Here is a 14,577-nt window from a genome sequence, read left to right on the forward strand (position 1 = left end):
ACAGCAAGTTGTTAATGCTGATTTGTAAGCTGAAATGCGAGGACAGCATGCTGAAAATGGAAATTTGCAAGAACAGCCAGCAAATAATGACCATTGGGTTAGGAGATCGTCTAGGGCTACTAGACAACCTGACAGATTTGTTCCTGGTGCAATTAATGTGGCTGATTATGTCATGTTGATAGGCTGTGGTGAACCGTCTTGCTTCAAGGAAGCAATGGACAGATAGAACAACAAGAAATGGTATAAAGCCATGCTGTTAGAGATGAAATCTCTTGAAAAAAATGGCACTTGGGACTTGGTGCAGTTGCCTAAAGGGCAGAAAACCCTTCCATGCAAATGGGTTTACAAGATGGTCACTTCTGGTTTCTCACCAAAGTACAAAGCAAGATTGGTTGCAAAGGGTACAAGCAAGAGCATGGAATTGACTTTGATGAGATTTTCTCTCCTGTAGTCAAGATGACTACATTGAGAACCATTTTGGGCTTGGTTGCAGTTGAGGATGGTTGTAAAGATTGCGTTTTTACATGGTGATTTGCATGAAGACATATGTATGCAGCAGCTTGAAGGGTTTGTTGAACAAGGGAAGGAAAAAATGGTATGTAAACTCAAAAGGAGTTTGTATGGGCTGAAACAAGCACTAAGAGAATAGTATCATAAGTTTGATACATTCATGTAGTCCCAAGGCTTTCATAGAAGTCAAGTGGATCACTACTTGTACACCAAGAAGGCAGCAGATGGCAGCTTGATTATCTTGGTTTTGTATGTTGATGACATGTTGATTGCTGGCAAGGATACTCATGCCTTGGATTCATTGAAGCAAAGTCTTCATGGCAGCTTTGACATAAAGGATCTTGGTGATGCAAATCACATTCTTGGCATGCGAATACTCAGAGATAGATGAAAAGGCTTACTCTATCTATCGCAGTAGGAGTATATCTCCAAATTTTTGCAGCATTTCAATATGGAGGGGGGGAAAACAATTGGGGTTCCATTGCCTCCATATGTGAAACTTAGTGCAGAGGATAGTCCTACATCTGATGATGAGAAGGCTGAAATGGCCAAGATACCATATGCTTCAGCTGTTGGCAGTTTGATGTATGCTATGGTTGCTACACGTCCTGACATTGCCTTTGCAGTGGGAGTGGTTAACAGATACATGGCAACCCCTGGCAAGAAGCATTGGGATGCAGTGAAAGGTATTATGAGATACCTCAAAGGCACAAAGGAGTTGTGCATCTGCTTTGAAAAGTAGAAGGCATCTATTGTTGGCTTTACGGATGCAGACTATGGTGGTCATGTTCTGGGTATGTGTTTACTTTCACAGGAGGAGTAGTCTCTTGGATCTCCAGGCTACAAAAGCGTGTTGCATTGTCTACTACAGAGGCACAGTATGTGGCTGCTACTGAGGCATGCAAGGAGGCTTTATGGCTTTCACGTCTGGTGGGAGAGCTTGGCATCACAGAGTTACTTGTTCTCCATTGTGAAAGTCAGAGTGCTATCATGCTAGCACGGAATCCTGTCTTTCATGCAAAGACAAAGCACATATAGGTGAAGTACCACTTCATTATAGAGATGTACTTGACAGCAAGAGCATTGAGCTTGTCAAAGTGCATATAGACGATAACCCTGCAGACCTTCTCACGAAGGGTCTTCCAGTAGAGCGGTTTGCTCATTGCCGACAGATGATGGGAGTTGGATAGATATATGTATTTCAGCTTTGTACATACCTAGACTTAGCTGATTCTTTTCTCCTCTTAAGGTACATTGCCTTTAGGTGGGAGGTTGTTGGGAATAAAGGCCTCGTGCCTTTTAAATGTGCTCGGGTGTGAACACACCCTTAGCACTTGTACTTACACATATATATCTATCTAAAAACCTAAAGGTACACACTCGTCATTGTACCTACAAACGTGCTCACTCTCTACTCTGCTCTATCTCACTCTGTCTCTCACTGCGCGTAAGGACTCTCTCTCTCGATCCCCGGGCCTAACCGGTCCCTACAGATAGATGCACCTTGAATGGCACTGTACAGACGACCCAAGACATTAGTGGAGGATCCACATCTGGTCGTGCAATTGGGGACTCAAGGGCATGCATCAGAAGGCTTGAATTTATAAGCCAAGATCCGGAAGATGAAGACATAGTACCGCCCGCTTATCTTAGGGTCAAACTCACTGCAAAAAGAGAGCACTATGTCGATGCTCTCATTGATGAATGAGCTGATTTTAATATCTTAACCCATGATTGGCAAACCACCGTTGCAACCTACTAATGCTAGTCTCACCCCTTATGGAGACCAACCCTATAAGCTTTTGGGAAAGTGTAAGGTTGCAGTTTCTATCGAGTCTAAGAGCATGCCGATAATTTTCTATGTGTTGCCCAACACTAAAGATGCAGGCACAGAATTTTTGTTAGGACGAACTTTCAAGAAGCAAGCTCGTTGCAATGTCGATTACGATTCACAACGCATCTACTTAGTTGTGGGTAACGTTCGCATAGTTACAGCTTTCAGCAAGGGCGGTGTGACTCTTTCTAAGTCCATGAAGCCACCGGTAGAGAAACCCACCACCAAGTCTCAAGACGGAGGTCGTGACTTGTCACAACCTATCCGGTCTCGCGGCCAACAACCCACTAGAACCGCCACTGAAATCCATGAACCCCAGTTCCAATGGGTACCTAAACAGGGAGTGCCACCTAGGAATAGAAATCCACGGCCTCGCAAGGCTAACAATCTGCACCCAAAACCTAGGCGGCCAAGGCAGAACCGTAAACATCGATGCACGGTCAAGCCGGGATGGGTCCCTAAGACCTCATTGCGTGCGCAAGGCTGCTATGAGGGTAACATCTGGATTTGGCTACCTAAAGCCAAAACAACCAAAGGCCCTACTCAAATGCCACCCTCAAACTTGACCACATGAAACATCATGCCAAAGACACTCACAACACAAGAGAATCAGGCCACTAAGTCCGTAGAACCTCCAAAGTCTAGCTCAGCAGGGCCTGAACCAATCTATCGCCCAAAATCGTAGCCCTCTACTAGCAAAATGCCCAGCTCTAAGCACTAATGATACCTCTCACATCTCGAATGCATCTAGTGGCACGACAACTGCAACTCCCACTAAACCCATTGAATGTGAGGTCAAACTCCTACCCAAAGAACAATCCAAACTGCGACTATTCGTTGTTGAACTCTCTAGTCCTGTTAAGCCTCAACCCCCCACCGGCCTTCGACCCTCTTATGAGTGACGATCAATCTTAACCTTGGCCGCGAACTTAGCTGAAAATACGGGGGATGACTTGGTTGCTTGCCTCCGACGCTTGGACGCTACCTTCATGACCTTGGCTAAAAGCTACGAATGACTAGACTTAGGCCTCTTGGACGAACCTATAGCAACGGAAGTACGAACACTCTCTTGCTCTTGGGAAGAGTCAGAATTTGTATTTGTCAAGGCTTCTGAAGCAGCTCAGGAATTAATTGCAATTGAGATATCCCACGAACAAGCCATCAAGCAATGTCTCATTACGTCATATAAAAAGACTACAACCCCGGCCACAAATTGAGAAATTGGAGAGTTGGAACAACTTATTGACCATGACTCCTCCTTCTTACGGAAATGGTACGCTCTACAATTGCAATGGGAGCAAGCGGGACACCAAATAATGACCAATGTTGAACAGCGACGTGCAATCAAGGCATTTGAATATGACCCAACCTATGTTGCTCCAACTTACTATAGGGTGTTGTCACAAGGACGTGAAAATTTGATGCTTTGCTTATGTTTAATTGACATTTGATTAAAGGATTAATCAAATGTGCAATTAAAGATGCACATGTGTTGCACATGCGAGGTGCAAGCTACTTTTTCATAGTTGAAGGCCGAAGGACCTTGTGTAAAAGATGGTTGTCAAAGGCAAAAGTTGTAACAAGTTACACTTGTTAGATTCTAGGTGAATTTTGGTGTTAGTTTGCCCCTAGGACCATTAATTGGCCATTAAGTGTCAGTGGTGACACTAGATACTAGGCATTAATTAATGGATTAATGCTTGTCCAAGGGTCAATTAATGCATGGGACCACTTTGGGTTGCAAATGGCCTAGCCAATTAATTTTTGGATAGGCAAGGTCAATTTTCTGGGCATGGATTAAGGGCTGAATTAATTTTCAGAATTAATTAATTGTGAAAATTAGTTAAATGGCTGAAAATTGCTGAAAATGGATTAAGAAAGCTGCCACTTGGCAAAACTTTCCCATGCAAGTGGGGGAAAGGCTAAATAGGGCTGAAGGGAGAGGGAAATCTCGTTTTTTCATTTTGGAGTTGTTGGGAAGAGGTGTTGGACTGTTGCTGCCAGCTTTTGGGGCCGTTTCCCAGCCATTGGAGACCATTTTGGTGATGGAGATTGCATATTCTTGACCTTGGGAAGCTGGCAATTGTTGCTGATGCACTTTCTCCTGAAGATCACAGTCTTTGATGCTCCTATTGTTGTTGGTGCATCCGTTTGGGGCTGGTACAGCAGGGCAGCAGCTGATTTTGATCAGTTCTTCGCAACAAATCTCAGAATTTTCTCTCTCTACAACATTCTCTCATCTCCTTCAGCCTATGCTCAGCCATTCTCAGCAATTCTTAGCCATTCGGAGGAGATTTAAGCCATTTTTGGTGGGCTGATCTGTAATTTCTGCATTAAACCCTAATTTACAGCAGAAATTAGGGTTTAGCAGCCACCTTGGGATCCGTGCCAGAGATTGAAGGCTCAAGGGACTGAATCAGCACGTGATAATTGAAGATTATCAAGGGATTTCAAGAGCCAGCCCATCCCGAATTGATTTGGGGCAGCATTTGGCCAGCCAAGGGTCAAATTGGAGAAGAAGTCCTAGGTGTATCAAGGGGCAAATGACCCAAAAGGCTTGCTGATCATTTATGACAGTACGAGCAATTGATTAGCAGGAGGAGATTGAAAAATCTCAAGTTGTACTCCTTCCAATTGAATGAAAGCTAAAGAAATACCGCAAGGGGCGGCAATTTTGGGGCCAACAGGGTGTCTACTGTCCAAGAATGTTATGGTAAAGTGTGTATTTCATTTTATGTGTATTTATTTATTGCTGTAATTAACTCTTAAATCAGGTTATCACCACCCATTCCAAGAAGGAAGGCTAGTTTCAGGTGTTGACTTCTATTCGTAACCGACCCCTAGAAGAACACATTGAGCATCCGTTTTTTGAATCACATCATCACAGAGGAGTTACATGTCGCTAGTCGAACGGACTTCGGTGACTTCTTGCTTGTCATCCTCACTTATATTACGCACGTAGGCATCTACCCTTTTGACACGGATAGCTATGCTAACCTCGAGTATAATTTGAATTTCTATGCCTGGCTCATGCGAAGGTAAAGCACTTATATTGTGTGCTGAACGACCCTCATCCTCTAACCCCTTAATCCTAGGAAGGATTTTTCTTAATTCTAAGAGGGGGGGCATGGTGAAACAAACCAAAACCCATAACAAGAACCATAAAGGAACATAACACATGCGGGACATGAGGGACCTCAATGGTAGGACGAAGCAACTTGTGACTGAGAAATTGATAATAAAACTTGAAAGCAATGGACTTAGATTGTTGAAGGAAAAAGTCTAATCATGTATTGAAAATAGGTTTATTTGCCAAGCATGAAGTCTTTTCTTTCAGTAAAGCTAGGTGGAAAAGCACTAATGGCAAACCATGGCTTATGACAGGAGCTGAGGATGTCGCAGCAAGACCGAGCCCACTGCCTACCTTTCACGGAAGAGGAAAGAGCAAAGTACGGCCTATCCCTTGAAAATTGGGCGTACAACCAACTTAGGTTTAGGAGCATCCACAATGAAACCAGCCTTCCTTCTCGGATAGGGTGGTTTAACCTGATTAAGCACTTAATTACAGCAATTAGCAAATGAACATAAACTGAAATGCTCACTTTACCTTCATAAACTTGGACAGTGGACACCCTGTTGGCCCCAAAACTGGCGCCCCTTTCGGTATTTCTTTGATTTCAATTACTGATGGATAAATTACAAACCGATACTTCACAATCTCCTTGGCTGATTCAAAAGCCCCTTGCTGTTCCAATAATCAGCAAAGCATTCGGGCAAATTGCCCCTTGATTTTCACCCAGGACTTGCTCTAATGGAACCCCAATTGGTCAAATGCTGCCCTAAATTCACAATAGATGGGCTGGCATCTGAAATCCTCACAATTCCACGAATTTCCGGTGCTGATTTTAGTGTACAATGCCTTTGACTGATGGCACGGGTCCCAAGGTGGCTGCTAAACCCTAATTACTGCTGTAATTTAGGGTTTACAGCAGTAAACTCTCTGATGTCCACCAAATTTGGCTGTACTCTGCTACCCATGGCTGAGAATTGCTGAGAATACTTGAGCATAGACTGGAGGAGATGGGAGAATGCTGTAGAAAGATAGAAAATCAGCTGAAAAGTATCTTTTGATTCGTAGCTCTGATGACAAATCTGATGGCACCAACAGCTTTAAGAGGGGGGTAAAACTATAGCTTGGCTGGCGAGCCCTCCTCTCCTACCGCCGCCTCTCTTGAGACGGAAGAGAAAACCTGCTATTCCCTGTCCTGTCGTGGCGCGCGATCAGTCGTCGCCTCCTCTCAGAGCCAAATCTCCTCTCCCTCCACCAAGCTCCGAATGGTTGCTATTCAGCTTTCACCACCCTCCAACAGCCTTCTCCCTAGTTGCATGGGAAAGTTTTGTCAAGTGGCAGCCTTCCTAATGCATTTTCAGCCATTAAATTAATTTTTCAGAATGAATTAATTTTGAAAATTAATTTCAGCCCTTTTGACCCTGTCCAAAATTAAACATGCCCATGTGGAATGAAATTGGCTAGGCCATTTGCAACTTGGAGTGGTTCCCAACCTCTGTTGACCCTTAGACTAGCATTAATTAATTAATTAATGCTAGTCCCTAGTATCACCACTGACACTTAATGGCCAAACAATTGTCCTAGGGTCCAATCTGGCACCAATTGACCACCAAAACCCAGTTGGCGTAACTTAACACAACTTTTGCCTTTAACACCCATTGCATCCTCGGGGTCCTTGGCTCGTTTCCATGAAATAACTGCCATGTGCATCACATGTGCTAAACAACCTTACACATTTGATTAGTAACTTAATCAAATGTTACTAGCAAGATTAAAGCATCTCAAAATTTCACGTCCCTGTGAAATTTGACAGACCTTCCCCTTGAAAACCTTGCAATCGTCCTCGATTGCACTACATTGGGCCAATTCAAAAGTATATTGCACTGGAATTTCAATTTGGCATGACAGTCACCACAACATTGGCCATTGTTGTCAAACTGTTGCATATACGCAAAACTTATTGAAAATTTCCAGCCAGCAAACATAATAGAAAACTGAAAAACAGTCCAAAACTGTTGCTAGAAACCATTGGATGCATCCATAACTCATTTTTCTCAACCGTTCTGACTTCAAAACCACAGTAAAGCATATTCTCAGCATAAACCATGGCTGAAACTTTCAATGACATTCGTTTACATGCGGCTGTCCATGGAATCAGCTGTAAACCATTAAAAACTGAGCATGACCTGATCATAAACTGATCATGGACTGATATGAGAACTGATCACAAATGGCTGCAAATGTGACTCCAAACTGATCACAAGCTGATGGTAAAAAAAATTGATCAGAAACTGATGCAAAAACTGATCCCAAAGTGATCATAAATGGTTCTCAAACTGATAAAAAATTGAGCTAAAACTAATCAGAAATTGATCTCAAAATTGAGGCAAAAACTCATGCCAAACTGGTCCAAAAGCTCATGCATAAGTATAGTCTCAGAGCTGTGGTGACAACCATACTCATATACATGTATCTCACAGTGACTAGTGCACCGAGTAGTGACCTCATGGTAGACATATTGTCAGCACAGTACCTTGGATGCATGTTGAATACATCCGAGATCCACTACATACGAGAGCTGTCCAAAACCGGTGGAGTGGAAGTGCTACCTCTCCCTTGAGTATCAGGCAATGCTTCAGACGCCCGCTCTGCTGAACCTGAGTAAGCCCGATCCAAAGTCGGCTCTAACTAAAAGGCATCGAGATAAAGTTGCAACAACTAAGGATGGTCTGCCAAGTCATCCTCTTCCATCCATTTTGCATCCATTGGTGAATAATTTTGAAACTTCACCAAATATCTTCTGGAAACTTTACCTCTGACCTTCCTTTCCTTATGTGCCAAAATCTGCTCGGGTACCAAAATCTCATCTAGTTCCTCAAGCTCTGGCTGAATTTCAGCAGATACATCTTCCGACACATCACCACGAAAAGGTCTCAACAAACTGACATGAAAGGCATTGTGTATCCGCCAATGTGGAGGTAATTTCAGCCGATATGCAATATCACTGACCTTTTCCAACACTTGAAAGGGCCTATAATATCTCATGCTTAACTTCGGATATAACCTCTCTCTTCCCTTCATCTTTTTCAGCCTCGCCTTTTCGAAATGCAGCAATACATAATCGCCCTCTGCAAACTGCAAAGCACGTCTATGGCGATCAGCTGCCCGCTTTTGCTTGTCCTGTGACCTCTGAAGTGCATACTTTATCTTTGCATAGGCTGCATCCAAGCTTTCCACAAAGTGATCAGCCTCAAAGATCTTATCCTTAGTGTGCAAAATAGGTAGAATCTTCTTGCCACCCTTAACCACCTCAAATGGAGCCTTGCCAGTGGAACTATGTACCGTATTATTGTATGCAAACTCAACCAATGGCAAATACTGCTCCCACTGTGTCTTGTTGTCTGAAACATAGCACCTCAAAAGATCCAACACTGTGGAATTTGCTTCCTCAAACTGACCATCTGTCTGTGGATGGAAGGATGATGAGAATTTCAGCGTGGTACCCATATTTTCAAACAACCCCTTCTAGAATAGACTGGTCATCCGAGGGTCTCGATCACTGATGATCGACTCAGGCATACCATGATACTTGAAAATGTGCTGCATAAATAATCGTGCCATATGATCAGCCTTTATCTTCTTCCTCATTGGAATGAAATGGGCTTGTTTGCTAAACTTGCAATTAATAGTCCATATCCCATCATTCCCTGTAGGTGTCTTAGGAAGCTCAAAGATAAAGTCCATAGCAATGCTCTGCCAAGGCCTATCTGGAATAGGCAAGGGCTGCAATAAGCCCAGCATCTTTTGCCTATCATGCTTTACCTTATGACATATGATGCATGCCCTAACAAATTGCTCTACATCATGCCTCAAAGCTGGCCAATAAAAGAAATGCTCCACTACCTACCTTGACTGTGGCATTAATACCTTTGTGTCCTGCATATGGAGGAGCATGACTTTCAATGATCACTCTAGGCCTCAACTGCTTTGTGACACACAGTCGTCCATGCATTAACAGAAATCCATCTCTTAGCATAAAATGCTCATGCCTTTGGCCATTGCAAAGCTGATCATAAACATTAGCAAAGTCCGAATCAGCAGCATATTGCTCTTTCATGGCATCCAACTCAGTGTGATAAACCATAGTGACAGCTGAAATTTGTGGCTTACGTGACAGTGCATCAACCACAACATTCTTTTTACCATCAATGTGTACAATCTTAAAATGAAACATAGAGAGGAAATTTGCCCATCTCATATGCTTCTTTGACAACTTTGTTTGCGTTAGAAAGTACCTCAAAGTCTTATGGTCTGTCTGCACTGTAAAATCAGCCCCCAATAAATAATGTCTCCATGTAGACGGTGCATGAATTACAGCCAAGAGCTCTTTATCATAAACCTGTAAATTCCTCTCTGCACCGTGGAGAATTCGGCTCTCATAAGCCACAACTTGGCCATCTTGCATAAGAACAGCCCCAATGCTGTTACCACATGTATCACACTGAACCACAAATGACTTCCTTAGATTATGCAACACAAGCATAGGATCTGAAGTCATCTTTTCCTTCAACTTTTCAAATGCTGAAATTTCCACTGCTGTCCATCTAAATGGCACATCTTTCTATTGCAAAGCATGCAATGGAGATGCAATTTCAGCAAACCCGCGTATATACTTCCTATAGTAAGAACATAAACCCAAGAAGCTGCGGCTCTCACAGGTTCCATATGAATACCATCAGCCGATACAAGTGTCCCAAGAAGTGGATTTCATGCAAAAGGAATTCACTCTTCTTGTCATTGATAACCAGCCTATGCTTACGTAGCTCATTGAAAACAATGTCGAAGTGCTTTCTATGCTCCGTCTCATTCTTTGAATAGACAATCATGTCATCAAAGAAAGTACCCACAAATGCTCTATGTGGCCGAAAGATGCGATCCATCATCTGATTAAAAGTGGCTGGAGCATTCGTAAGTCCAAAAGGCATGACAAGAAATTCATATAACCCAAAAGATGTCCTAAAAGTTGTCTTAAGCACATCCTCCGGTCTAATGCGTATCTGATGATACCCACTTTTCAAATCTATACGACTGAATATTGCTGCCCCCTGCAATCTATCCATAACATCATCGATCCGAGGGATCGGAAAGCGGTTCTTTATTGTGATCTTGTTCAGAGCACGATAGTCAATGCACATACGCCATGAACCATCCTTTTTCAGCACCAAAAGCATTGGAGAACAGAAAGGAGATGAGCTGGGCTGAATCAGCCCCTTTTCTAACAACTCATTTACCTGACTCATAATCTCCTCCTATTGGGCTGCACTGACTCTATAGGGTGGTTTATTAGGAGGGCTACTTCCAAGGATAAGGTCTATGCCATAATCTTCGGGTCTTTCAGGTGGTAGCTGCCTTGGAAGTGACTGAGAGAAGCAATCAGCATACATTTTCAGAAATGACATGCGATCCTTCTCTAATTTAGACATATTCCCAACATTCTCACTATCATCCTTATCCTTAGCGAAAACTAAATACGCTGAAAGATGATTTTTCATTACTTTAGAAATAGCAATTGCAGATACAACAGGGACAGATTCCCCTTTGAACTTTACATCAAGTGTGAGTGTCTTTCCCTTATGTTGAAAAGTGATCTCTTTTGCATATGAATCAATCACTGCATGTATACGGTGGCACCATGGCATACCAAGCAACACATCACAATCCTCAAGTGGAGCAATGTAAAACTCTTCGCTGTCCACATATCCCTGTATGTGCAACCGAAGCTTTCCAATGAGTGGTGTGACAGGTTCTGCATGACCCTTACATGCCATTCTAACTTCCCTTATGGCTCCCATCTCATCCTCTTTGATGCCTAGACGGGCTGCCATGTCAGTAGAGATAAAGTTGACTCGTGTATCATTATCAAAGAAGATCAATGCATGCTGATCCCTAATTTTGCCCCATGCTCTGCACAACTCAGTAGCATCATCATTGGGCTGATCACTAACAACATTGGGTACCAATCCCACTGATGTTTTGGGCCTTTTACCCTTAGGATCTCCCTGAGTTTTTGATTTTGCAGCTTGCTGCCTATTGGGACAGTTCTTTGCAATATGACCCTCCTATTCACAAATAAAGCATTTATTTGCAGCTATCAATTCCCTACGTTGTGTCAATGTTTTCGAGCCCTTTCTTTGCTGTTTTGGCCTCTTTTCAGGTTGGTTTTCAGATATGTCCCTTTTCTCAGCCTTAAACAACTTTTTATGCGGCTTCTCCTCGCTCTCTTGGAAGCCCGAATCTTTTCCACGCAGCAAAGCATCGGCTGTAGCAGTAGTCTCTATGAGCTGAGATATGCTAGATACGGTGGATTTTATGCAAAAATCCCTTATTCCTTTGGGCAGCCCACATACATATTTTTCCACTTGCTCATGAAGGGGTACGGGACGATAAGAAGTGACGGGCAGCAATGCATCCCAAAACTTCTTATTGTATTGCTCTAAATTCTTGCATTCCTTAGCATCAAGCTTGTTCCAAGCTGTCATGATGTCCACCTCAAAGGTACTAGTCAACCAATTCGATGCAAACATTTGCTTGAATTGTATCCATGTTGATGGTGCTCTACCTTGCATCAAGAGCATGGACCACCACTGCAATGCATTCCCCTTCAAGAAAGTGGCTGCCTTTTGAATCTTAGAGGATTCGGTGAAGTTTCCCCCCGAATAGGCTGCATTGAATTACTGAATGAAGGTCAAAGCTTTCAGCCTATCTTGTGCACCACTGAAGGACTCAAACTTCACTACTTTTCCACCCTCATCATAGTCTTTTGCTTCCCCTTTGGGAGTCAAGTTGTCATACACTGATTGCTGCAAAAAGGGTGCATTTGCTGTATTTACATCATGACCAAGCCCAAATGAAGCATTTGGATGACCAGCAGTCATTCCTTGAGCCCCATAAGCATTCGGGGGTGCAGATGCATTGCCAAACATTCCACTTTGTGCCCCAGGCATCAAGCCAATGCTACCATACATAGGGTTTTGCACATTTCCAGCCATACCCAAAAACAATGGACCTTGCACACCATGCATTGGCTGCTGCATACCATAGGGATTTGTGCCATGCATTCCCGTATGCGGCCCTTGGCTAACCATTGCATGAAAAATCGTGCTACCACCAAAGTATCCTGGCTGTTCCATCATATCATGCATGCCCGGTTGTCCAAAATCTATTGGATTGGCACTTCCATAATGGCCTTGCATTTGCATTCCTTGCCCCATAGGTACCAACTGTTTAGCTTCATTGGCCTCTTTAGGAGCTTCAAGTGAAGGATTTGGCACCACCTTCGGGGCATCTTGCTGTCCCGAAGGTGTAGAAGTTGACTTCTTCTTCTTGCCCTTGCTGTCCTTCTTCGGAGCATTCAAAAATCGGGTGAATTGAGGATCCTTTGCCAATTCAGCAAAGAGATTTGCTGCTGTCCTCATCCGATTCTTGAACTGGTCATCAAATTCCTCTTCACTTTGTTGGTCATCTGCCTCATGACGGCTTGAAGGCCCTGCATCTTGCCCAACAGCAACATTTTCAGCTTGTTGTCCATCATGAGAGCCTTGTCCAAGATTAGGCATTGCATTTCCTTCATTCCCATGAGAATGTCCATACTGAGAGGCATCATCACTGCTTGATTCCATCTCACTATATGAAGACATGTTGCTGTAATTTCTCAGCTGAGCACAAAAATCAGCACTAGCACAAAGCTTTGGCTTGCAATCAGGTGCCTCGGGCTCACCAAATCAAGAGATTGAGTGATTATCCCGGCAATGGAACCATGAAACCAGCCTTCCTTCTCGGATAGGGTGGTTTAACCTGATTAAGCACTTAATTACAGCAATTAGCAAATGAACATAAACTGAAATGCTCACTTTACCTTCATAAACTTAGACAATGGACACCCTGTTGGCCCCAAAACTGGCGCCCCTTTCGGTATTTCTTTAATTTCAATTGCTGATGGATAAATTACAAGCCGAGATTTCACAATCTCCTTGGTTGATTCAAAAGGCCCTTGCTGTTCCAATAATCAGCAAAGCATTCGGGCAAATTGCCCCTTGATTTTCACCCAAGACTTGCTCTAATGGAACCCCAACTGGTCAAATACTGCCCCAAATTCACAATAGATGGGCTGGCATCTGAAATCCTCACAATTCCACGAATTTCCGGTGCTGATTTCAATGTACAATGCCTTTGACTGATGGCACGGGTCCCAAGGTGGCTGCTAAACCCTAATTACTGCTGTAATTTAGGGTTTACAGCAGTAAACTCTCTGATGTCCACCAAATTTGGTTGTACTCTGCTATCCATGGCTGAGAATTGCTGAGAATACTTGAGCATAGATTGGAGGAGATGAGAGAATGCTGTAGAAAGAGAGAAAATCAGCTGAAAAGTATCTTCTGATTCGTAGCTCTGATGACAAATCTGATAGCGCCGCCAATAGCTTCAAGAGGGGGGTAAAACACTAGCTCAGCTGGCGAGCCCTCCTCTCCTACCGCCGCCTCTCTTGAGACGGAAGAGAAAACTTGCTGCCCCCTGTCCTGTCGTGGCGCGCGATTAGTCGTCGTCGCCTCTCAGAGCCAAATCTCCTCTCCCTCCACTAAGCTCCGAATGGCTGCCATTCAGCTTCCGCCACCCTCCAACAGCCTTCTCCCTAGTTGCATGGGAAAGTTTTGCCAAGTGGCAGCCTTCCTAATGCATTTTCAGCCATTAAATTAATTTTTCAGAATGAATTAATTTTGAAAATTAATTTCAGCCCTTTTGACCCTGCCCAAAATTAAACATGTCCATTTGGAATGAAATTGGCTAGGCCATTTGCAACTTGGAGTGGTTTCCAACCTCTGTTGACCCTTAGACTAGCATTAATTAATTAATTAATGCTAGTCCCTAGTGTCACCACTGACACTTAATGGCCAAACAATTGTCCTAGGGTCCAACCTGGCACCAACTGACCACCAAAACCCAGTTGGCATAACTTAACACAACTTTTGCCTTTTACATCCACTGCATCCTCGGGATCCTTGGCTCGTTTCCATGAAATAACTGCCATGTGCATCACATGTGCTAAACAGCCTTGCATATTTGATTAGTAACTTAATCAAATGTTACTAGCAAGATTAAAGCATCT

At 43.4% G+C, this 14,577-nt stretch overlaps 1 protein-coding gene and 1 pseudogene across 2 annotated transcripts in view; one reads left to right on the top strand and one right to left on the bottom strand.

Moving 5' to 3' along the window:
• The window catches only part of EMB2369 (tRNA synthetase class I (I, L, M and V) family protein), a 65,221-nt gene that overhangs the window by 12,137 nt on the left and 38,507 nt on the right, over nucleotides 1-14,577 (top strand). The window lies entirely within an intron of this gene.
• On the bottom strand, nucleotides 7,616-12,616 carry LOC148019945 (uncharacterized; annotated as a pseudogene).

The sequence above is a fragment of the Lygodium microphyllum genome, chromosome 19, assembly GCF_053477565.2.
Source record: "Lygodium microphyllum isolate KBCC chromosome 19, Lygodium_microphyllum_v1.1.10, whole genome shotgun sequence".
Classification (NCBI taxonomy): domain Eukaryota; kingdom Viridiplantae; phylum Streptophyta; class Polypodiopsida; order Schizaeales; family Lygodiaceae; genus Lygodium; species Lygodium microphyllum.